Source organism: Heterodontus francisci, chromosome 10, assembly GCF_036365525.1.
Source record: "Heterodontus francisci isolate sHetFra1 chromosome 10, sHetFra1.hap1, whole genome shotgun sequence".
Classification (NCBI taxonomy): Eukaryota; Metazoa; Chordata; class Chondrichthyes; order Heterodontiformes; family Heterodontidae; genus Heterodontus; species Heterodontus francisci.
The window spans coordinates 112,221,752-112,247,867 of NC_090380.1; the positions used below are offsets into that span (position 1 = coordinate 112,221,752).

At 45.1% G+C, this 26,116-nt stretch overlaps 1 protein-coding gene across 1 annotated transcript in view; it reads left to right on the forward strand.

The window, feature by feature from the left end:
- The first annotated feature begins 15,041 nt into the window (after positions 1–15,041).
- c10h21orf91 (chromosome 10 C21orf91 homolog) overlaps positions 15,042–26,116 on the forward strand; it is a 45,224-nt gene continuing 34,149 nt past the window's right edge. Inside the window, exon 1 of the mRNA XM_068041265.1 lies at positions 15,042–15,154. The gene's annotated coding sequence lies outside the window, so the exon portion shown is untranslated. The remainder of the gene's footprint in view (positions 15,155–26,116) is intronic.

Below are 26,116 nucleotides of genomic sequence, written 5' to 3' on the forward strand. Positions count from 1 at the left end.
ATTAAGAGAGAGATGAGGAGAAATGTTTTCTCTCAGAGGGTCGTGAATCTTTGGAATTCTCTTCCTCAAAAGGCAGAATCTTTGAATATTTTTAAGGCAGAGGTAGATAGATTCTTGGTAAGCAAGGGGGTGAAAGGTTATCGTGGGTAGGTGAAAACGTGGAGTCATCAGTTCAACCATGAACTGATTGAATGGCGAAGCAGGATCAAGGGTCTGAGTGGCCTACTCCTGCTCTTAATTTGTATATTCATATGACCAAAAGCTTGGTGAAAGAGGCAGGTTTTAAGGAGCATCTTAAATGAGGAAAGAGAGGTAGCAAGAAAGAGAGGATTAGGAAGAAAATTCCAGAGCTTAGGGCCTAGGCGGCTGAAGGCATAACCGCCAATGGTGGAGTGATTAAAATCGGATCTGTTCAAGAGGCCTGAATTGGATGAGCACAGAGATCTCAGAGGGTTGTAGGGCTGAAGGGATTACAGAGATAGGGAGGGGTGGAGCCACAGAGGGATTTGAAAACAGGGATAAGAATTTTAAAATTGATGTGCTGAGCCAGGAGGTAATGTTGTAAGCACAGTGGTGATGGATATCGGAGTTGACAATCACAGAATAATTCTATCAGCATTATTAATGATGAACAAACTTATTATCATGGTGCTGGGATTATGGGAGCCACCTGTGTACTCTCATGAGATTTTTAATGTGATTAGCAGCCATCTGTTTACCTATTGTTTCAAATACTAGTTGAATGTGGTTCGAAGAATATGAATCTCCACTGGCCTGTATTTTATAATAATGAGACAGGAGAACTGCAGTATCCAATTTCAGAAGAGACTGGAGAGACACTTTGAGTACAGAGTTGATATGGGAGATCTGCATAGTGAAGACACTTCTTTGGCAATTCAGCAACTAAACATCCATCCTGTGTCAAGAAAAGAACAGCTTGCATTGTTACACATTGTACATACAATAAATTATTTTGAAGTGCAGTGATTTGTTATGCCAGTAGCATTTTCTACATAACCAACGGCAACGAGATGAACAGCAGTTAATCTGATTTGGATAATGTTAATTGAGGGAGGAATGCTATCAGGACACCAAGAGAACTCCCATCTTTTCTATCAATAATACCACATGAGCTATAACATCCACCTGAACTACTGGAAAAGGCAGACTGTGTTCAACGTCTCATCCAAAGAACAACACCACCAGCAATTTAGAACCCCCTAAGCATTCTACTTGAGTTTCAGCCTATTCCCATCCTCAATTCTTGTAGTGGGGCTGGAACTATCAATCTGCTGGTGAACAGGTGAAAGTGATACTGAGCAAGCATGTAATAGCATCTGAGGTGACACCAGATTCGGTACAACAGTCCTTTATTTAAAGCATGTGGGTATTCATACATTTTAGTAATTTATAGAGAGGTAAAACTATTTGTTGTCAGTCCCTTGAAATGAGGCTGATGTCTACCAGGCTTCATGATTTATATGTCCTCAGGTGGCTCCGCCAGGTCAATCCTGGAACCACAGGTTTTTGGGCAGAGAGGACAGGAGTTGCCCTGAGGAAGGGGGAGTTCTCGAGCCAGGGTTTGCTCTCTCTCCTTCTGTTTTTTGTCACTTCTCCGCAGCAGAGTTCATGCGGTCAGTTTCTGACTGTGTTGCGGCTTGTTGGATGAGGCACTGCCACATGGTACGGTTTGTGACAAGTTCCTCCCATGCACCGATGTCAATTTGTCCCCTTTTCAATGAGGCCGTCAGAGTATCCTTAAAATGTTTTCTCTGTCCTCCTTGAGATCAAGTGCCATCCTGAAGCCGTTCGAGAGGATCTGCTTCGAAAGCCAATTATTTGGTATGCGGATGCAATGCCCAGACCAGCGGAGCTGGTTTCGCATGATCATGGCTGCGATGCTGGAGGAATTGGCTTTGGCGAGAATGTTGGAGTTTGTTCGCCTGTCATCGCACTTGATTTCAGGTATCCTCAGGAGACACCACCGATGGAAATTCTCCAGGGTTCAGAGGTGCCTTTGATAGGTGACCCAAGTCTCACTGCCATATGATGACAACAACAGTGTTGTAGACTAAAGCCTTTGTCCTCTTTTGGAAATCTCTGTTGTTGAAGACCTGGTTGCAAAATTTCTGTAAGGCTGCGTTGGCACAGCTAATTCTGTGTTGGATCTCCACTTCAATGGTGACCTTTTTAGAATGGCAACTGCTGAGATATGAGAAGTGTTCAACGACTTCTAAAGTCTCGGCATCAATATCAAAGCTGAGAGTATAGGTGCTTATCCAGGGGAGGGCTGATGGAGGATTTCTGTCTTGCTAATGTTGGGTGAGAGTCCAACCCTTTTGTCATAGAATCATAGAGTTATACAGCACAGAAACAGGCCCTTCGGCCCATCATGTCTGCGCCGGCCATCAAACGCCTATCTATTCTAATGTCATTTTCCAGCACTTGGCCCGTAGCCTCGTATGCTATGGCATTTCAAGTGCTCATCTAAATACTTCTTAAATGTTGTGGAGTTGAAGAGGGAGAAGGTGGTCTGAATGTCACTTGCAGTGTGGGCCACAACTGCATAGTCATCGGCATATTGTAAGTCATGGATATGCTGGAGTTTCACCTCAGTCTTGGCTCTAAGTCTGTTGAGGTTGAAAAGCTTCCCATTGAGTAGAAACTCAATCATGATCCCATGTGGAAGATGATCACGAATAAGTTCCATGACCAGGCTGAGATAGATAGTGAAGAGAGTAGGCACAATCACAGAGCCTTGCTTGATGCCCATCCAGAAACAAAAGGGCTCGCTCTCCAAGGCATTACAAAGGATGGCTGCTGTCACACCATCATGCAGAATTCGCAGAATAGTAACAAATTTGTTACTCAGTAAAACAATATTAACCTGTTATCTTAGGGGTAGAGTACAGTATATGGTCTATCTGCTCCTCCCAATGCAGGAGCTCGACCTCTGCAATTAGAAGCTGCTACATCTGTATTCTTACACCCATTTCAGTAACGCAACTCCCAAACAATCAAAACGGCATGGTTAGCACTTTACCAGTTTCCCCCTTCACTTTCCATTTTGGACTGAGAGGAGGAGAAATTCCTTCGCTCAAAGGATTGTGAATCTTTGGAATTCTCTACAACAGAGAGCTGTGAATGCTCAGTCATTGAGTATCTTCAAGACAGAAGTCAAAAATCTTTTGTACTTATTGAATGTGAGGAATGTGGGGATAGTCAGAAACATGAGGTAGGAGATCTGCTGTGATCTTATTGAATGATGGAGCAGGCTCGAAGGGCCAAATGGCCTACATCTGTGCCCTTGTCCTTCTAGATGGTAGAGGTCATGGGTGTGGAAGGTGCTGTCTAAGGAGCCTTGGTGAGTTGCTGCAGTGCATCTTGTAGATGGTATACACTGCTGCCACTGTGAGTCGATGGTGGACAGAGTGAAGGCAGAAGCTGGTGTATGGGGTGCCAATCAAGTGAGATGCTTTGTCCTGGATGGTGTCGAACGTCTTGAGTGTTGTTGGAGCTGCACCCATCCAGGAAAGTGGAGAGTATTCCATCACACTCCTGACTTGTGCCTTGTAGATGGTGGACAGGCACTGGGGAGACAGGAGGTGAGTTACTCGCCGCAGAATTCCCAGCCTCTGACCTGCTGTTGTAGCCACAGCATTTATATGGCTACTCCAGTTCAGCTTCTGGTCAATGGTGACAGCTAGGATGTTGATAGTGGGGGATTCAGCGAAGGTAATTCCATTGAAAGTCAAGGGGAGATGGTTAGATTCTCTCTTGTTTGAGATGATCATTGCCTGGCACTTCTGGGGTGCGAATGTTACTTGCCACTTATCAGCCCAAGCCTGGATGTTGTCCAGGTCTTGCTGCATATAGACATTGGCTGCTTCAGTATCTGAGGAGTCATGCATGGTGCTGAACATTGTGCAATCTTCAGCGAACATCCCCACTTCTGATCTTGTGATGGAGATGAAGCAGCTGAAGATGGTTGGGTCCAGGACACTACCCTGAGGAACTCCTGCAGTGATGTCCTGGGGCTGAGCTGATTGACCTCCAACAACCACAACCATCTTCCTTTGGCTGGGTATGACTCCAACCAGTGGAGGGTTTTCTCCCTGATTCCCATTGACTCCAGTTTTGCGAGGGCTCCTTGATGCCATATTCAGTCAAATGCTGTCTTGATGTCAAGGACAGTCAGTCTCACCTCACCTGTTCAGCTCTTTTGTCCATGTTTGGACCAAGGCTGTTATGAGCTCAGGAGCTGAGTGGCCCTGACGGAACCCAAACTGAGCGTCAGTGCGTAGGTTGTTGCTGAACAAGTGCCACTTGATAGCACTGTTGAGGACCCCTTCCATCACTTTGCTGATGATCTGGAGTAGACTGATGGGGCATTAATTGGCCAGGTTGGATTTGTCCTGCTTTTTGTGCACAGGACATACCTGGACAATTTTCCACATTGCCGGGTAGATGCCAGTGTTGTAGCTGTACTGGAACAGCTTGGCTAGGGGTGCAGCAAGTTCTGGAGCACAAGTCTTCAGTACTATTACCGGAATATTGTCAGGGCCCATCGACTTTGCAGTATCCAGTGCCTTCAGTCATTTCTTGATATCATGTGGAATGAATCGGATTGGCTGAAGACTGTGATGCTGGGCACTTCAGGAGGAGGTTGAGCTGGATCACCCACTCGGCACTTCAGGCTGAAGATGGATGCAAATGCTTCGGCCTTGCCTTTTGCACTGATGTGCTGACCTCCCCCATCATTGAGGGTGGGAATATTTGTGGAGCCTCCTCCTCCTGTCAGTTGTTTAATTGTCCACCACCATTCATGACCGGATGTGGCAGGACTGCAGGGCTTAGATCTAATCTGTTGGTTGTGGGATCGCTTAGCTCTGTCTATCGCATGCTGCTTCCGCTGTTTGGCACGCAATTAGTCCTGTGTTGTAACTTCACCAGGTTGACACCTCATCTTGAGGTATACCTGGTGCTGCTCCTGGCATGTCCTCCTGCACTCGTCATTAAACCAGGGTTGGTCTCCTGGCTTGATGGTAATGGTAGAGTGAGGGATATGCCGGGCCATGAGGCTACAGATTGTGGTTGAGTACAATTCTGCTGCTGCTGATGGTCCACAGCGCCTCATGGATGCCCAGTTTTGAGTTGCTAGATCTGTTCGAAATCTACCCCATATAGCATGGCATATAGTGCCACACAACACGATGGAGGGTATCCTCAATGTGAAAAACGGGACTTTGTCTCCACATGGACTGTGCAGTGGTCACTCCTACCAATACTGTCATGGACAGATGCATCTGCGACAGGTAGATTGGTGAGAATGAGGTCAAGTAGGTTTTTCCCTCTTGGTTCCCTCACCACCTGCCGTAGATCCAGTCTAGCAGCTTTGCCCTTTAGGACTCGGCCAGCCCAGTCAATAGTGGTGCTACCGAGCCACTCTTGGTGATGGACATTGAAGTCCCCCCACCCAGAGTACATTTTGTACCCTTACTACCTTCAGTGCATCTTCCAATTGGTGTTCAACCTGGAGAAACACTGATTCATCAACCGAGGGAGGGCGGTAGGTGGTAATCAGCAGGAGGTTTCCTTGCCTATGTTTGGCCTCATGCCATGAGATATCATGGGGTCTGGAGCCAACGTTGAGGACTCCCAGGGCAACTCCCTCCTGATTGTGTATCACTGTGCTACCACCTTGGGTGGGTCTGTTCTGCCAGTGGGACAGGATATACATGGGGATGGTGATGGTGGTGTCTGGGACATTGTCTGTAAGGTATGATTTCGTGAGTATGAATATGTCAGGCTGTTGGCTCGACTTAGCTGTGGGACAGCTCTTCCAACTTTTGCACAAGCTCCCAGATGTTTGCAGGCTTGACAGGGTTGGGTTTGCCGTTGTCATTTACGGTGCCTACGATGCCAGGTGGTCCGTCCAGTTTCATTCCTTTTCTGAGTAGTGGTTTGCTACAACTGAGAGGCTTGCTGGGCCATTTCAGAGTGTAGTTAAGAGTCAACCACATTACTGTGGGTCTGGAGTCACATGTAGGCCAGACCAGGTAAGGACGACTGATTTCCTTCCCTACAGGATGTTAGTGAACCAGATGGGTTTTTACAACAATCGACAATGGTTTCATGGCCATCACTTGACTATCTTTTAATTACAGATTTATTAATTGAATTGAAACTCCACTGGGCTATCTGCTGGACTTCAAATCCACTGAACCTGCTAGTTTATTATCATCTGTAAATGTGACCAGTTTTCATTGAGTTTCAGAATCCAAGTGATTTAGATAAATTCTAAGTAGCATTGGGGCAACCCACTCTGGTATTTCCCCTCGAGTTGCCTCTGAGCCAGGCCGCGTGTTCATTGCCACACTCCAACAACTTGAACGTATAATTTAAGTGGACACTTCAATCTAGTACTGAGGGAGTGCTGCACTGTCAGAAGTGCTGTCTTTCAGATAAGATGCTAAATCGAGGTCACATCTTCCCCTTCAGGTAGATGTAAAGAAATTCTCATAGAAGAGCGCAGACGTTCTCCTGATTGTCCACTGCAGTCTGTGTGATGAAAGCGTTTGCACGGTGCTGGTAGGTACAGAGTCCAGGATTTTGACTCAGGAACAACAATATATTTCCAGGTTGGGCTAGTGTATGTGACTTGGAGGCGAACCTGGAGGTGCTGGTGCTCCCACGCACCTGTTACCCTTGTCCTAGGTGATGGAGGTCATGGGTTTGGTGAGTTGCTGTAGTGCATTTTGTAGCTAGCATGCACTGCAGCTGATGGTAGAGGGAGTGGATGCTTAAGGTAGTTGGTGGGCTTTTGATCAAGTAGAAATAGGCCAGCCCAATGAAAAGAAAGGCTTGCATTTATGTAGTGCTTTTTATAACCTTAAGATGTTCCCAAGTGATTAACAGCCAATAAAATACATAGAATCATAAAATGGGTACAGCACAAGAGGCCATTTGGCCCTTTGTGTCCATGCCAGCTCTCTGCAAGAACAGTTCAGCCAGTCCCACTCCTCTGCCCTTTCCCTACAGCCCTACAACTTTTTTCTCCTGAGATAATTATCCAATTCTCTTTTGAAAGCCACTATTGAATCAGCTCCACCACACTCTCAGGCAGTGCATTCCAGATCCTAACCACTCGCTGTGTGAAAAAATTTTTCTTCATGTCACCTCTGGTTCCTTTGCCATTCACCTTAAATCTGTGTCCTCTGGTTCTCAACCCTTTCACCAATGGGAACAGTTTCTCCCTCTCTGTTCCATTTAGACCCCTCATGACTTTGAACACCTCCTCTCAACCTTCTCTTCTCCAAGGAGAACAACCCCAGCTTCCCCAATCCATCCACATCAGTGAAGTTCCTAATCCCTGGAACCATTCTCGTGAACCTTTTCTGCACTGTCTCTAATGCCTTCACATCCTTTCAAAAGTGTGATGCCCAGAAATAAATACAAAACTCCAGCTGAGACTGAACCAGTGTTTTATAAAGATTCGCCATAACTTCCTTGTTTTTGTACTCTATGCCACTATTCTAAAACCCAGGATCCCGTAGGCTTTATTAACCTTTTCTCAGCCTGCCCTAACACCTTCAACGATTTGTATACATATACCCTCTGCTTCTGCACCCTCTTTAAAATTGTATCCTTTATTTTATATTATCTCTCTCCTCGTTCTTCCTACCAACATGTATCACTTCACACTTCTCTGTATTAAATTTCATCTGCCACTTGTCTGCCCATTCCACCAGCCTGTCTATGTCCTCTTAAAGTGTATCTCTATCCTCCTGACAGTTCACAATACTTCCAAGTCTCGTGTCATCTGCAAATTTTACATTTGAAGTGTAGTCACTGTTGTGCTATAGGAAATGTGGCAGTCAGTTTGCACACAGCAACCACAACAGCAATGTGATATCACAAGATAATCTGCTTTAGCCAGGTTGGTTGGGATATAAATATTGGCCAAGACACTGGGCAGAACTCCCCTGCTGTTCTCTGAAATTCTGCTATGGGCTCTCCACCTCACAAGGCAGGCAGGGCCTCTGTCTCATTTGAAAGCTGGCACTTCCAACATTGCCACACTCCCTCAGTACTGTAAGGTGTAATGCAGAGTCAGATCAGATTTTGTGATGTGATCAAAGGCCATGCTTTGCAACCATTGGACACAGCTGACTGTTTTCAACTTTATTCATGTTTTGGCAGTTCGATAACATCTTGTATGTATGGCTCAAATCAATGGTCCACCCAATGCTTTCCTCACCTGATCTTGATACAAGTGTAGTTTCAGTCAGAAGTCAGTAGATGGTGATCAAGAGTGGAAATTCTCTAGCTTGGTTACATAGGGCAGCAAGATTGGCAAATGTAGCTTGAAATAAAATCCTTTTTGTGTGGCCCAGTACCACAGCGTTGGGTATGAATAAGTTACTACAAATGAGGGAAGTAATTGCTAAAATGTTTACTGTCAATGGAATATGAAACCAAAATATATAGACTAAAGTTTGGAAAGTGATGGCAGGTTGGAAAACCCCATCTGATTTTTTCTCCAGACCCATTTTTACTTTTTGCTCTGTGGACTGTTTTATTGTGTACATTAAAAACTACGCATTCCAATTAATTTTAGTCTCTGTTATACTTCACGATTGATTTTTTAATTCTTAATATTAAAAAAATTGATACGTGTTTTCAATAGACAAACCGGATCATCACTCTTTAGGATGTTCAATGCCATGAAAGGCACTTTATAAATGCAAGTTCTCCCTCTAAAACTACCTCAACAATCATCTCCAAAACGCCCTCCCGCAGTTTAGAGTTCCTCACATTATGCAAAGGCACTTTAGCCCCTCTGAGCCCAGCTCACAAAAATGCATCATCCTTCCAACAAGTTCCACTCAGATCACAAAAGCACACACTCTCCCAGTTCATGCTGACACTCTTTCTCAATTCAACCTGACTTAAAAAAAAAGTGTCAGCCTTGGGTTAGTAGTGGAATTCTTATCTCCAGTCTAAACATTGTAGGTTCAAGTCCTGCTCTAGAAACAGTAAGCATGTAATCTATGCTGACACTTCATTACATTAGCTAGAGAGTGCTGTCCAAATCATCACACTTCTGCACTGGTGTCACATAGCTTTGGAAATGTTTAAGTATGTATCCAATCCTCTTTTGAAAGTTACTATTGAGTATGCTGCCAACACCCTTTCAGGTAACGCATTCTAGATCACAACAACTCACAATGCAAAAAAAAAAAATCCTCCATATTCCTCCTCCTGCTTTTGTCAATTGCCTTAAATCTGTGTTCTGTGGTTAGTGACCCTGTTGCTAGTGGAAACAGATTCTTACTATCTACTCTATCAAAAAGCTGATTTGAACACCCCTATAGAATTTCCCCTTTAACATTATCTGCTCAAAGGCAGCACAGACTGGAAACTGAAAGTAGGCCTATTCTTATATACGGGTCAGAGTTAGATATAGGCTGGGATTTAAAGCCCTCACCGGGAGTGGGCTAGGAGGTGGAGGGGGCCGTAAAATTGCGTGGGAGGCGAGGGGCACCATGCCGTCGCCAACGCGTCCCGCTGCCTTTTTAACCAGGGAGGTGGCAAACAGCCTGCCCACCACAGGCCAATTGAGGCCTTTAAGTGACCAATTAATTGTCAATTAAGTGCCTCTTCCTGCCACTGCTGTTATTTTACCAGCGGGTGGACGGGCACTTCGGAACCTGCGGAGGTTGCCTAATAATATCTGGTGGCCTCCTTGCGGGCTGGGCGAGGGAGGAATGCCCACAGAGGGCCTCCCCACCACCACCCCCCCACCCCACTCCAGCAGCACAGGCTGTCCCTCCCTAAAACAACACCTGCTGTGATAGAATCCAAGCCCTCCCCCCCCCCCCCTCCCCCCACCTACCTCACCTAGCCAATTGTCCTGGTGCTGCTGCTGGGACTGAAGAGCTGCTCGCCTCTGATCGGCCGGCAGCTCTTGGAGGTGCCTCAAACTGCCTCAGAGGGGCGGAATCCCAAACTGGGGCCAATGAAGTGCCTGGGCCATGTAAAAGAGCGGTGTGGCTTCCAGGTGCATTGGGGGCAGGCTCCCCCCAGACGTTTCAGCCAGCGGGCGGGGCCATTGCCTCACCATTAAATACTGGTCACTGTGTGAACATATACTGCTGACTGGAGAAGCACCATTGGAACGGCCTATCTACGGTATTGGGTTTATCGAACACTGTAAAAGTTCCAGGAAATCATGGCATGAATGAGTTACGTCATTATTCACAATGTGCCATAGTCAATACCCTTGGCATAATCATGAAAGTTGATTATCATAGCTCTATCACACCGCCCCTCAGACAAGACAATGGAGATCACAAATTTCCTAGGTTTACACTATGTACGTACACAGGAAGATATTCAGCCCCTCGAGTCTGTTCTGCCATTCAATGAGATTCAATGATCTGCAACCTAACTCCACACATCTGCCTTTGCCCCATATCCCTTCATACCTTTGGTTCACATAAATCTATCAATCTCATATTTATAATTAACATCAATTGTCATTTGCGGAAGAGAGTTCAAAACTTCTACCACCCTTTGCTTGTACAAGTGTTACCTAATTTCACTCCTGACAGGACTGCATCTAATTTTTAGACTATACCCCTAGTCCTAGACTAGTAATAGTTTCTCTCTATCAATCCTATCTGTTCCCCTTAAAATCTTTAAAACTTCAATCAATCCACCCCTTCACCTTCTAAATTCCAGGGAATATAACCCTAATTTGTTTAATCTCTCCTCGTAGCTTAACGCTTAGAGTCCAGGTATCATTCTGGTGAATCTACACTGCACTCCCTCCAAGCCCGGTATCCAAAGGGGTGGTGCCTCTGCTGCTTAGACGAAGAAAGAATGAATTTGTGAGTTCACAATGATTGATTAAAGTTAAATAAATCATCTGCTCTTTCCTGAAGTATCTAATTCTTAGGTAGAGCAATCAAAATATTTCTTTGTTGATTTTGTGTGTTTAGTCTACATTATGTGCACAGAGTCTCATCGACAGGTTTGCGTCTGCCTGCAATGAATTTGGCCTAACCATCAGCCTCAAGAAAACGAACATCATGGGGCAGGATGTCAGAAATGCTCCATCCATCAATATTGGCGACCACGCTCTGGAAGTGGTTCAAGAGTTCACCTACCTAGGCTCAACTATCACCAGTAACCTGTCTCTAGATGCAGAAATCAACAAGCGCATGGGTAAGGCTTCCACTGCTATGTCCAGACTGGCCAAGAGAGTGTGGGAAAATGGCGCACTGACACGGAACACAAAAGTCCGAGTGTATCAGGCCTGTGTCCTCAGTACCTTGCTCTACGGCAGCGAGGCCTGGACAACGTATGCCAGCCAAGAGCGACGTCTCAATTCATTCCATCTTCGCTGCCTTCGGAGAATACTTGGCATCAGGTGGCAGGACTATATCTCCAACACAGAAGTCCTTGAAGCGGCCAACACCCCCAGCTTATACACACTACTGAGTCAGCGGCGCTTGAGATGGCTTGGCCATGTGAGCCGCATGGAAGATGGCAGGATCCCCAAAGACACATTGTACAGCGAGCTCGCCACTGGTATTAGACCCACCGGCCGTCCATGTCTCCGTTATAAAGACGTCTGCAAACGCGACATGAAATCGTGTGACATTGATCACAAGTCGTGGGAGTCAGTTGCCAGCATTCGCCAGAGCTGGCGGGCAGCCATAAAGACAGGGCTAAATTGTGGCGAGTCGAAGAGACTTAGTAGTTGGCAGGAAAAAAGACAGAGGCGCAAGGGGAGAGCCAACTGTGCAACAGCCCCAACAAACAAATTTCTCTGCAGCACCTGTGGAAGAGCCTGTCACTCCAGAATTGGCCTTTATAGCCACTCCAGGCGCTGCTTCACAAACCACTGACCACCTCCAGGCGCGTATCCATTGTCTCTCGAGATAAGGAGGCCCAAAAGAATGTGCACAGTGTAGGGCACAGAAGAACCCACACATGCCATTAAGGATAGGGAAAAATTTGTTTAGGCTGGTTTTCTGGGTTGAAGTAGTCAGAGCACCCACAGCACATGGCAAAAGCTGGAGACCAGTCTGAAATCAGGCCCTCCCCTAAATAATTCAGGTGCACTAACAACACCAGTTGTGCCTCCTGAGGCAGCTTGCTCGGTTTTTGGTAGAACACGATGTCAGCAGTGACCATCAGAAAGATTGTGGGAGCGATCTGCATAGATCCGCAGTGGCCTGTTTTTCCTGACTCTGCATTCGGGTAAGTTAAAAAGAAATAAACTGACCTTCCAATTGGCAGCCTCCAGCATTCCCCTTAAGTCATTTGAGTTGAAGAAGTTGGGAAATTTGAGAGGAGCATACCCAGCATAGTTCCCGAGCAATATTGAAGTGGGTCATTAAACTGGCATTGGGCCTCTCATTAACATATACAAGAAGCCTAATGATTGAATATCGCCAAAGCCAATATAGTGTCGATCCATTATCAAAACTCCCATCATCAATATCCTGAGGTTACCACTGACCAGAAACTTAATTGGATCAGCCACATAATTAATGCTACCAAAGCAGGTCAGAGGCTGGAAATTCCACGACAAGTAAGTTACCTCCTGACTCCCAAAGCCTATCCACCATCAACAAGGCACATGTCAGGAGTGTGATGGAATTCTCTCCACTTGCCTGAATGGATGCAGCTCCAACAACACTAAAGAAGCTCAGCACCACCCAAAACAAAGCAGCCCGTTTGATTGGCTCACCATCCACCACCCTCAACATTCACTCCCTCCACCACCGACGCATAGTGGCACCAGTGTGCACCTTATACAAGATGCACTACTGCAACTCACCAAGGCTCCTTCGACAGGACCCCTACCACTTAGAAGGACAAGGGCAGCAGATGCATGGGAACACCACCACCTGCAAGTTCCCCTCCGATCACACACCATCCTGACTTGGAACTATATCGCCGTTCCTTCACTGTCACTGGATCAAAATCTGGAACTCGCTTCCTAACAGCACTGTCAGTGTACCTACACCAGATGGACTGCAGTTATTCAAAAAGGCAGCTCACCACCACTATCTCAAGGATAGTTAGAGATGCGCAATAAATTCTGGCCTTGCCAGCGATGCTCACATCCCATGAATGAATAAAAAAAAGTTCCGGTGCCCTTGCAGCACGTGACATAGTCCAGCGAAATTGGATCTTACTGCCCCCTTTTGCACCTGCCTCATGCAAAACAAGAACCAATTCTATCCCCCCGTTTCATGTAGCTTAAATTTCTAAAGTCTAAAAAAAATCTGTAACTTAGAATATTCTTTAAAACTCAATACAGAGGCCGAGGATGTCCATAACTCAAAAAAAATTGCAAGTGATCAGGTTTAATATAGTGAAAAGATTGAAATTCACAATTCTATGTTTCAGACAAACCAATGTTGATCCAGTCAGCTAGTTCATTCATGCTTAACCAACATCCGGTACTGGATGAGCAGAAATTTTCCTCCAATTTAATATTGAGAACCCATTATGTTTAGTCCCCACTCTGAACTCCATTCCCTCGCAACCAACACCATTCCACTCTCTGGCAACAGTCTGTGATTAAGCCAGACTGTTCACAATCTTCATGTCATATTTGACCTCAAGATAAGCTTCTGACCTCATATTTGAGCCTTCACTAAGACCCCCTATTTTTATCTCCACAAAGTTGTCCGACTGTCCCTGTCTCAACTCTTCTGCTGCTGAAACTCTCATTCATGCCTTTGTTATCTCTAGACTTGACTATTCCAACGCACTCCTGGTTGCTCTCCCACATTCTTCTCTCCGTAAACTTGAAGTCATCCAAAACTCTGCTGCCCGTGTTTTAGCTTGTACCAAGTCCTGTTCTCCATCAGTCCTGTGTTCGCTGACCTACATTGGCCCTTAGTCAAGCAACATCTTGATTTAAAAATTCTCATCCTTGTTTTCAAATCCCTCCATGACCTCATGCCTATCTCTGTAAACCTCTCCCGCCCACAATCCTCCGAGATGTTTGCGCTTCTCTAATTCTGGCCTCTTGTGCATCCCCGATTTTAATCGCTCCACCGTTGATGGCCGTGCCTTCAGTTGTCTGTCCCCAAGCTCAGGAATTCCCTCCCTACAGCTCTCTGCCTCTCCACCTCACTTTCCTCCTTTAAGACATTCCTTAAAACCTACCTCTTTGACCTAGCTTTTGGCCAGCTGACCTAATATCTTTGTATGTGATTCAGTGTCGTACTTGGTTTTACAATGTTCCTGTAAAGCAGCTTGGGATGTTTTAATCCAATAAAGGCACTAAATAAATATACATTATTGTTGTAAAGTGTGTGCCACCATTATTCCAGGAAATTCTGGGCCAATTGACGTAAATCAAGTTTTGTTAAATGATTACAGGTTGGGAAACCCCTTGGTCCTGTTTTAATGCAGTTCTTCAATTACTTGACATAAAAAAAACAGCAGGAAATTCCCAGCAGCAGGAAAGTCCCAGCAGCTGCCAAGAAGCTGCTCTAACAGCGGACCACCAGCAGGGGGAGTAAGGAGGGGGCGGGATTCTGGAACCCACCTCTGAAAGAGAGAAAGGAGGGTGAATATTAGTCCTATTTTTAATTAATAACCCCAGATACCTACATACAAAACTTAGTCAAATAAAGTAAAATTCATAATAAGACAAAAATAATAGAAAGACAAATTGCTGCTTTACATCTTCTGCATTTTATATTTTAAAATGTTTATTTTACAATCCTCCCCCAGAAAGTAAAACAGAATGACATAATCCAGAATGGAATATGACGCGGAGGATTCAACCAAGCAGGAATGGGGGGAAGCAACATATGTTCAGAGTTACTTACTAATTAGCAGCTAATTAGGAAATTGTTTAAATGATAATAATTTTTAATTAGTTATCCATGTTTATGCAATGTGATATGGAGAGGATATGTTCTCGTGAGGATGTGAATGGGTTTTATCTGTCTCCCCCTCCCACCCGATGTGGAGTTGAGTGAGGCGGGATCTCTGGGGTTCTCTGGTGGAACGCTGAGTATCCAGTGGGAGGTGAGGGGTATACATTGTGTCAGAGGGAGAGATACAAAGTAACCCCGGGTGATTGCTGCGCTGCTACAGCCTGGACAGGAGAGTGAGTATAGAAACCCACTAACGGGGCATTTAATCATGGTGTGTGAGGGAGATACATTCCGAGCGCCACAGATGAAGCATCTCCTCCCTGTCCCCTTTCTGTTGGAGATTTGGGTTTGTCTGATTAGAATAGTTATTTCACGAGAGAGTTTTTTTGACGGGACGACTGACTTGTTCAACTACCCGACTGAGCTCTCCCCTCTTATTTCCCTCTCCTCCTTTGGGAGGGGAGGGGGAAACATCTCCCCGTTGGACCGCGTGCATAATAACGGGGTCACTCTGATAGCCCCCCGACCGGGTAGACGAGCTCGTGGATGTTGCTCCTCTCTTTCCTGTTTACCCCGAGCCCCTGTTTATGTGTTAAACTGCGTTATGTAGATTCTTTATGTATGTAGGATTATTTAACCGGTAAGGGGAGTTCTTTACTCCCTGTGCTGCACAAATATTTATCCCTCAATCAACAACACTGAAAAAATGATCTGATCATGATCATAGAGTCATAACGGCACAGAAGGAGGCCATTTGGCTCAGTGAGTCCATGCCAGCTCTCTGTAGAGCAGTCTGGATCCCATTCCCCCACTCTATCCCTGTAGTCCTCCAAGTTCATTTCCTTCAAGCGCCTATCCAATTTCCTTTGAAATCATTGATCGTCTCTGCTTCCACCATCCTTCTAGGCTGCGAGTTTCAGGTCATGCCCATTCGCTGTGTAAAAAAAAAAGTTCATCCTCACATCCGATTGTCCAAAATCTTAAATCTGTGTCCCCCTATCACATTACATTTTGTTGTGTGCAATTTGGCTTCTGTGTTCCCTACATTACAACATTGGCTGTAAAGTGCTTTGGGATTACCTGAGATTATGAAAGGTGTGATTATAATTACAAATCAATCTTTTTAGATGTAGAAGTATTCTTTCAATAGCAGTGTTGCTGATGCACGGAATCCATAATCTACTACAATTCCTTCCCCAACGTCATCCCCCTGCCTCCCACTCCACTCCACACTTTGTTAACCAAAACAAGACTAAGGCTGATCTATGACATTGTAGTGACTGAAACTACCTACACAACACTGTGCTGTTCCAAGAAATAATGCTGCAGCTTCTGGAAATCTGGAAACCGATAAAGAGCTAGAAATACTCAATGTTTCCATGAAAAGGAAGGATTTACAGAGCTGTGGGGAAAGAGCAAAGAAGTGGGACTAATTGGATAACTCTTTCAAAGAGCTAGCATAGGCATGATGGCCCAAATGGCCTCCTTCAGTGCCATATATTTTCTCTGGTCTGTGTGTGTTCCTATAGGTCAGGCAGCATCTTTAGATTTCCATCTTTTTCTGTTTGTGTACCTTCCATATGTGCATTGCTTGAGAAACATCCCAACAATTGTACTCGCAGCTTTGTGTTAGTTTAGTTTAGAGATACAGCACTGAAACAGGCCCTTCGGCCCACTGAGTCTGTGCCGACCATCAACCACCCATTTATACTAATCCTACACTAATCCTACATTCCTACCACATCCTCACCTGTCCCTATTTTCCCCTACCACCTACCTATACTAGGGGCAATTTATAATGGCCAATTTACCTATTAACCTGCAAGTCTTTTGGTTGTGGGAGGAAACTGGAGCATCCGGAGGAAACCCACGCAGACACAGGGAGAACTTGCAAACTCCACACAGGCAGTACCCAGAATTGAACCCAGGTCGCTGGAGCTGTGAGGCTGCGGTGCTAACCACTGCGCCACTGTGCCGCCCCGAAGTGTTCCTCACTTCATTCTCAGAGTAGAAGATATTTCACTCTTTAATCAGACAGAAGTTAGTTACAAACAGCTATTGGTTAAAATAACCCAACCTGGACAACCTTTACTAAAATTTTGTTAGTGGGTGTAATTGTTTTTATAAAAACAGATTTTCAGTCATTTCTGGTGTGCCTTGGTTGTGAAGACATTTTTGTTTGTTAATATCAGTTGGGTTAAAGGGGGGAAAAAAACTTTCATTTGTATAGTGCTGCCATGTCAAAACATCTGTAACACTGGGACCAGTTGGGACTGAAATGTACTTTTCTGGTCCTAATTTAATTTTTTAGTTTTAATTTAGAGATACAGCACCAAGTCTGTGCCGACCATCAACCACCCATTTATACTAATCCTACATTAATCCCATATTTCTACCATATCCCCCTACCACCTACCTATACTAACGTAGTAGTACTAGGGGCAATTTATAATGGCCAATTTACCTATCAACCTGCAAGTGGGATGAAACCGGAGCACTTGGCGAAAACCCACGTGGTCACAGGGAGAACTTGCAAACTCCACACCCGGGTCGCTGGAGCTGTGAGGCTGTGGTGCTAACCACTGTGCCACCCTAATGTAAAGCACTTTGTACAGTGACTTGCTTTCTGGAGTATAATGACTGTTGCATTAGGGCAGTGTTATTCAGTATGTCAGCCACTACCACATGTGGTTAATTGGAAATCCAGAAGTGGCTAATTGCAGTGGGTAGCACCGCAGCCTTACAGCTCCAGCTACCCGGGTTCGATTCTGGGTACTGCCTGTGCTGAGTTTGCAAATTCTCCCTGTGACCGCGTGGGTTTTCGCCGGGTGCTCCGGTTTCCTCCCACAGACTTGCAGGTGATAGGTAAATTGGCCATTGTAAATTGCCCCTAGTGTAGGTAGGTGGTAGGGAATATGGGATTACTGTAGGGTTAGTATAAATGGGTGGTTCTTGGTCGGCACAGACTCGGTGGGCCGAAGGGCCTGTTTCAGTGCTGTATCTCTAAATAAAAATAAAATAATGAATAAACAGACACCATTATTAGGTGCGTGACTGCAATGTTCATATTCACATGGTGTATGCTTGTGAACTTTAATTTTTTTGTATGTTTCTTGGTAAAATGGTGAGATGACAAGCAGATTGCACGCGTTTCTTTTGATCGTTGTGTATTTCCTTGGTTACTGAATGGTAGATGTTAAGTGAATATAGACACGTGAAGTACATTTACCTGGATGGTGTGAGTGCATGTCAAGCGTTGTCTATTAAAATCAGTGCCGTGGCTAAACTGGTGTCATTGTAACCAGCAATTTCTATTGGACAACATTGGGTTCGGCAAATGCCTGCATGCTAATATTAATTGCTGTTAGATCTTGGGCTTAATGGCCTCAACAATAGTGGTGTGTGTGCAGTTGTAGGTGCTTCATTATAAAAAGAGCAGTAAAATCACAGAGAAGGGCGGCACAGTGGCGCAGTGGTTAGCATCGCAGCCTCATAGCTCCAGCGACCCGGGTTCAGTTCTGGGTACTGCCTGTGTGGAGTTTGCTAGTTCTCCCTGTGACCGCGTGGGTTTCCTCCGGGTGCTCCGGTTTCCTCCCACAGCCAAAGACTTGCAGGTTGATAGGTAAATTGGCCATAATAAATTGCCCCTAGTGGAGGTAGGTGGTAGGAGAATGTGATAGGGAATATGGGGGTTAATGTAGGATTAGTATAAATGGGTGGTTGTTGGTCGGCACAGACTCGGTGGGCCGAAGGGCCTGTTTCAGTGCTGTATCTAAATAAAATAAAATAAATAAACTTACAGGGCAGCTTCACTGGACTGATGGCAGAATAGGATATGAAAGTTGTGAGGAACTACTGCTTCCACTGGTGCAGAGAAGGTTAATAGTCTTTTGAAGTTATAAATTGTTCTGATAGTGAATAGGGTAGGATTATTCCCTCTGGTTGGGGAGTCAGTATTGAGAGATCATCAGTTTTAAAATCCCCATTTGTGAGGTTTGGAGAAAATAGTTCAGACCGGATTGTCAGAGTATGGAATGCTTTGCCACAGGAATTGGTTGATGCAAATAGCATTGCTGCTTTAAAGTGCAAAGAGGATAAATATTTGAAGTGAAGGAAAATGCAGGGTTGGGGGAGAGAATAAATCAATTGGGTTAGATTTAGAATGTTTTAGAAAAACTCCGACACTGACCTGACAGTCGGAATGACCTCTTGCTGTGCTGTGAACCTGAGGATCTGTGGTTCCATGCCATCTCCTTCCTTTCTCTTCCCCCACTGCTCAACCCCTCACATTTTTCTTAACAATTAATTCTGCGTTCTAATATTTCCTGCCGTTTATATTAGGTGATGTCATTGTTGCCCCCCCCCCCCCCTCTCTGGAGATTGCAGTATTTTATCAAAAGCAAAATACTGGAAATCTGTTATAACAGAAAATGTGCAGCTGGTGAGGCAGCACCTGTGGGGAGAGAAACCAGAGTTAGTTTCAGGTTGATGACCTTTCATCAGAGGTAGAAGATGTTAGATTAACAGTTTGTAAGCAAGTACAGAACCAAGGAAGAGGTAGGTTGGGGTGGGGTGGGGGTGCAGGGGGAGGGGTCATTGAAAAAGGAACAAAAGGGAAGGTCTGTGATAGGTTGGAATGATTATATAACAAAGGATGATGGTGTGAGGCAAAGAGGGTCGTAATGCCACAAGGAAAGGAACAAGAGATGGGGCCAGAAGAGTTGTAAATGGTTACTCAGAACAGCTGAGAGGGAGGGAAGCACAGAAAGTCTGGTGACTAGGAGAACGGATCTCGACTCGGAATTGCGGTGTAGGTCAGTGAGCACTGGGGTGATAGGTGAACGGGACTTGGTGCAAGTTAAGACATGGGCAGCAGAGTTTTGGATAGCCTCAAGTTTATGGAGAATAGAATTAATAGATTCACTGGGCTGATGGCAGAATAGGCAATAAAGTTATGAGGAAATACTGGCACTGTTTCCACTGGAGCAGAAAAGGCTAATAGAGACTTTTAAAGTTATAAATGTTATGTGTCTTCATCTTCCGCCAACCTTTCAGGCACTGAATTCCAGATCTTAACTTATTGTATTTATATATTTTGTAAAAGGTTCTCCCCATCACTTCCCCCAAGCCCCAGCTTCTTTTGCCAATTATCTGAAATCTGTATCCTTTAGTTACTGATGCTTTTGCCAGTGGAAAGTTTTTCCATCTCATTCTCTTTAAAACCCATCATCGTTTTGAACACCTCCCTTAAATCATGCCTTAACTTTCTCTGCTCTAAAACTGCATGGTTTAGAAGACCCGAGAAGCGAGATGGGCTGGGGTGGGGTGGGGTGGTGGGGGCAATCTCTACACTTCCATTTCAAGGCCAGATTTCATTGCAGTTAATACAAAAGTTTCTGTGTGCTAATGATGAACAAAACTGGTGGTGGCGTATGGAGCAGGCTGTGTTTTAAAAGACCATTTAGTTAATGCAACTATTCAGTCCTCTAATAAACCCAAAGAAACTTAAAGGAGTTTGCAGCAGCTAAGAACTTAGTGTTTTACAGCCCACATATAAAGGGCTGAATGCGTAGCTTTGAAGTTAATGGATGACGTTGGAGCTTATCACAGCAGGCGAATGCCTGGGCTCTTTTAACGAGGAAGTGGAATTGTAATTACATTCAAATTGTCAGTGGGGTGGGGGGGGGGGGCGGGGTTTATCTGTTGTGGTTTCAAGAGCAGGAGGAATGTAGCGAATATTACAGATGGAGGAAGTGGTCCCGTGTTGGTGGGGGAGATGGAATTCATAAAACTACTGGTACTGTTGACATCAATACTGTACACTGAACAAAGAACAGTACAGCACAGGAACAGGCCATTCGGCCCTCCAAGCCTGCGTCGATCTTGATGCCTGCCTAAACTAAAACCTTCTGCACTTCCAGGGACCGTATCCCTCTATTCCCTTCCTATTCATGTATTTGTCAAGATGCCTCTTAAACGTCATTATCGTACCTGCTTCCACCACCTCCCCCGGCAGCAAGTTCCAGGCACTCGGCACCCTCTGTGTAAAGAACCTGCCTCGCACATCCCCTCTAAACTTTGCCCCTCACACCTTAAACCTATGTTCCCTAGTAACTGACTCTTCCACCCTGGGAAAAAAGCTTCTGACTATCCACTCTGTCCACGCAGTTCATAACTTTGTAAACCTCTATCATGTCGCCTCTCCACCTCCGTCGTACCAGTGAAAACAATCCAAGTTGATCCAGCCTCTCCTCATAGCTAATGCCCTCCAGACCAGGCAACATCCTGGTAAACCTCTTCTGTACCCTCTTCAAAGCCTCCACATCCTTCTGGTAGTGTGGCGACCAGAATTGCACGCAATATTCCAAGTGTGGCCCAACTAAAGTTCTGTACAGCTGCAGCATGACCTGCCAATTTTTATACTCTATGCCCCGGCCGATGAAGGCAAGCATGCCGTATGCCTTCTTAACTACCTTATCCACCTGCGTTGCCACTTTCAGTGACCTGTGGACCTGTATGCCCAGATCTCTCTGCCTGTCAATACTCCTTAAGGTTTCTGCCAAAGAATATGAGCAAAGAATTTTGTGTGTGGGGGAGTTCGTGGAGAACTCAGCAAGTCTGGGTTTGGTGTGAAATGTATAGACCTGGAAGGGCCCCAATTTCTGATCTGTTCTGATCTTAGCTGTCATGATGTCAAAGATGAGCTATGTTGCCTCAACACGCTTGGCTTATAGGTAGGGATGTAATTTACAAGTCAAGACAAGCAAATCTACAGATTATATCTGGCAATGCCACGTCTGAAATGTAGTTTTCCTATCTCCCCTTTTTTAAATAAGGTTCCAAAATTATCAGAGGGAGTACAGAGGTAGGGGCTATGAGGTCAACTGCAGAACTCGGGGTGGGAGTTGCAGGGAGTCATCAGTTATCCTTGGACTGTTTTTTTTTCTTTGAAAAAGGCTGAGGGGTCATTTGATCAAAATATTTACAGCTTACAGATGCTGATAGGCCTGTGGTGAATTTCCAGCATTTTCTGTTTCAGAATGTTATGAAGTTTCTGTTTTAGAAGAAAAGGTTTTTTGTTGGACCAACTGGGTGACATCAGCTCGGGAACAGGCACAGAGTGTTTCTGATGAATCTTTTATCTCTGCACTGGGCTGTATCCAGTGCATGAGGTTCACCCGATCCTGTAGCTTAATAACACCCTGCACTTGTATCACACCTTTAAAATAGTAAAACGTCCCGAGGTGCATTATCGGACAAAGTTTGATACCGAGCCTCGGAGATATCAGGGCAGGTGAGCTAAAGCTCAGGAATAGGTATGAGAGAGATTTCTGAAGGGAATTTCAGAGCTTGGGGCTTCGACAGCTGAAGGCATGGCTACCAGTAGTGGAGTGATGAAAATTGGGGATGCTCAAGAGGCCTGAATCGGAGAGGTGCAGCGATCTCTGAGGGTTGTCAGCTGGATGGGAAATGCTACAGAGGGATTTGAACACAACAGTGAGAATTTTAAAATTGAGGTGTTGCTGCAGGACTTGTTACGAGTTAGGATAGGGAGAGCAGAATTTTGGATGAACTGAAATTTACAGAGGCTGTCTCGAAGCTGAGTGTGGAGGTAATGAAAGGGGTGGGGTCTCAATGGCAGAAGGGTAGAGATGGGTGATATTGCGCAGTTGGGCATAGCTGGTCTTGGTGATGGATAGGGTATAGGATTGATCAGAAGCTCAGTTCAGAGTCGATAGGACACCGAGGGTGTGAATAATACAGCTTGACCTCAGCTATGGCACTTTTGCCTATCGGTCAGAGGTGGTGGGTTCAAGTCCCACTCCAAAAAACAGAAAGACTTACAATTATATAGCGCCTTTCATGAGCACCGAATGTATCAACGCACTTGACAGCCATTGAAGTACTTTTGAAGTCTATTCACTGTTGTAATCTAGGAAATGCAGCAGCTAATTTGGACACAGCAAGCTCCCACAAACATTAATGTGATAATGACCAGATGATCAGTTTTTGTGATGTTGATTGAGAGATAAATATTGGGATCTTTTATATCCACCAGAAGAAGAAGATGGGGCATTGGCTTAATGTCTCATCAGAAAGCCAGCACCTCCAACTGTGCAGCACTGTGCTGCAGTGTTAGCCTTGATTTTTGCGCTCAAGCCCCGGAGCAGGACTTGAACCCGGAACCATAGAAAAATTACGGCACAGAAGGAGGCCATTCAGCCCGTCTTGTATGTGCCTGCCGAAAAAACTAGCCGCCCAATCTAATCCCACTTTCCAGCACCTGATCCATAGCCTTGCTGGTGACAGCACTTCAGGTGCATGTACAGTTCCCTTTTAAAAGAATTGAGGGTTTCTGCCTCCACCACTGTTCCTGGCAGTGAATTTCGGACACCCACCACCCTCTGGGTGAAAATGTTTTTTCTCATGTCCCTTCTAATCCTTCTACCAATCACCTTAAATCTGTGCCCCCTGGTAATTGACTTCTTCGCGAGGGGAAATAGCTCCTTCCTGTCTACTCTATCTCAGCCCCTCATAATATTGTACACCTCTATTAAGGGCGGCACAGTGGCGCAGTGGTTAGCACCGCAGCCTCACAGCTCCAGCGACCCGGGTTCAGTCTGGGTACTGTCTGTGCGGAGTTTGCAAGTTCTCCCTGTGACCACGTGGGTTTCCGCTGGGTGCTCCGGTTTTCTCCCACAGCCAAAGACTTTCAGGTTGATAGGTAAATTGCCAATTGTAAATTTCCCCTAGTGTAGGTAGGTGGTAGGAGAATGGTGGGGATGCGGTAGGGAATATGGGATTAATGTAGGATTAGTATAAATGGGTAGTTGTTGGTCGGCACAGACTTGGGCAAAAGGGCCTGTTTCAGTGCTGTATCTCTAAATAAATAAAAGTCATCCCTCAGCCTCCTCTGTTCTAAGGAAAACAACCCTGGCCTATCCAATCTTTCCTCATAGCTGTAACCTTCGAACCCTGGAAGCATTCTTGTAAATCTCCTCTGTACTCCAGAGCAATTGTGTCCTTTCTGTAATGTGGTGACCAGAACTGTATGTAATACTCCAACTATGGCCTAACCAGTGTTTTAAACAGTTCCAGCATTACATCTCTGCTTTTGTATTCAATATCTTGGCCAATAAAGGAAAGCATTCCATATGCCTTCTTCACCACTCTATCTACCTGTCCTGACACCTTCAGGGGCCTGTGGACATGCACTCCAAGGTCTCTCACTTCTTCTACCCCTCTCAATATCCTCCCATTTATTGTGTATTCCCTTGCTTTATTTGCCCTCCCCAAATGCATTATCTCACACTTATCTGGATTGAATTCCATTTGCCACTTTACCACCCACTCAACCAAACCATTGATATCATTCTGGAGTCTACAGCTATCCTCTTCACTATCAACTACACGGCCAATTTTTGTGTCAGCAGCAAATTTCCCAATCGTGCCTTCCACATTTAAGTCTAAATCATTTATATGTTCTTTGGGCCTCCTTATCTCGAGAGACAATGGATACGCGCCTGGATATGGTCAGTGGTTTGTGAAGCAGCGCCTGGAGTGGCTATAAAGGCCAATTCTAGAGTGACAGGCTCTTCCACAGGTGCTGCAGAGAAATTTGTTTGTCGGGGCTGTTGCACAGTTGGCTCTCCCCTTGCGCCTCTGTCTTTTTTCCTGCCAACTACTAAGTCTCTTCGACTTATCATTTATATGTACACCATAAACATCAAGGGACCCAACACTGAGCCCTGTGGAACAGCTTTCCATTCACAAAAACATCTGTCGACTACTATCCTTTGTTTCCTGGCCCTGAGCCAATTCTGGAGCCACATTTCCCTGTATACCGTAGGCTTTCATTTTACTGACCAGTCTGCCATGTGGGACCTTGTCAAATGCCTTACGAAAATCCATGTAGACCATATGCACAGCACTTTCCTCGTCAATCCCTCTTGTTACTTCCTCAAAAAACTCAATTAAATTAGGAAGACATGACCTTCCCTTAACAAATCCATGCTGACTATCCCTGATTAATCTGTGCCTTTCTAAGTGGCAGTTTATCCTGCCCCTCGATAGATTCCAACAATTTACCCACCACTGAGGTTGGACTGACCAACCTATAATTATTTGGCCTATCCCTCACACCCTTTTTAAACAACGGTACAACATTCACAGACCTCCAGTTGTCTGGTACCTCTCCTGTGTCTAGTGAGGATTTGAAGATGATCCTCAGCGCATCCGCTATTTCCTCCCTGGCTTCCTTTAACAACCTGGGATGCAATCCACCTGGCCCTGGCGATTTATCCATTTTCAAGGATGTCAGACCCTCTAGTACTTCCTCTATCGTATTACTTATCGTATCTAATATTTCACACTCCTCCTCTTTAACTATAATGTCTCCATCAACCCTCTCCTTTGTGAAGGCAGAGACAAAAAAACTCATTAAGAACCCTGCCCACATCTTCTGCATCTACGCATACGTTCCCTTGTACATCTCTGATAGGCATAATCCCTTTCCTTAGTTATCGTCTTGCTCTTAATGTACTGATAAAACATTTTTGGGTTTGTCTTGTGACTCAGAGGTGTGAGATCGACCGACTAAATCACTGCTGGCACCACTCCAGGACCTTAAGCACAGAATCTAGGTTGACACTTCCAGTGCAGAACTGAGAGAGTGCTGTGTTGTTGGAGGTGCCATCTTTCAGATGAGGCATTAAACCGAGGCTCAAACCAACCTTCAGGCAGATGTAAAAATCCCATGGTTTGCTTGAGTTTTCAAAGAGCAATGGGAGTTCTCCCCACTGTCCTAAGCAACATATAACCCTTAACCAACATCACCAAAACAGATTGTGTTCATTATTTCTTTGCTATTTGTGGGATCTTGCTGTATGCAAATTGGCTGCCACATTTCCTACATTAGCACAGTGACTGCACGTTCAGAGTACTCCTCACTGCAAAGTAGTTTGGAGGTCCTGAGGTTGTGAAAGGCACTATATAAATGCAAGTCATTCTTACAATGGCCAGGATGGGGGACAGTGGGGAGAAATCTGAGTTTGTGGCATTTCCAAAACAATGTCTTTTGTCTTCCCAATGTTGTAGCGAATGCTTGAAAGCACATGTGGTTTAACTGTTTCTCTGACGTGGATTCAGTTGTTTTACTGTATCAGTCTGACACTTGCTAAGCTTATCTTGTGGTT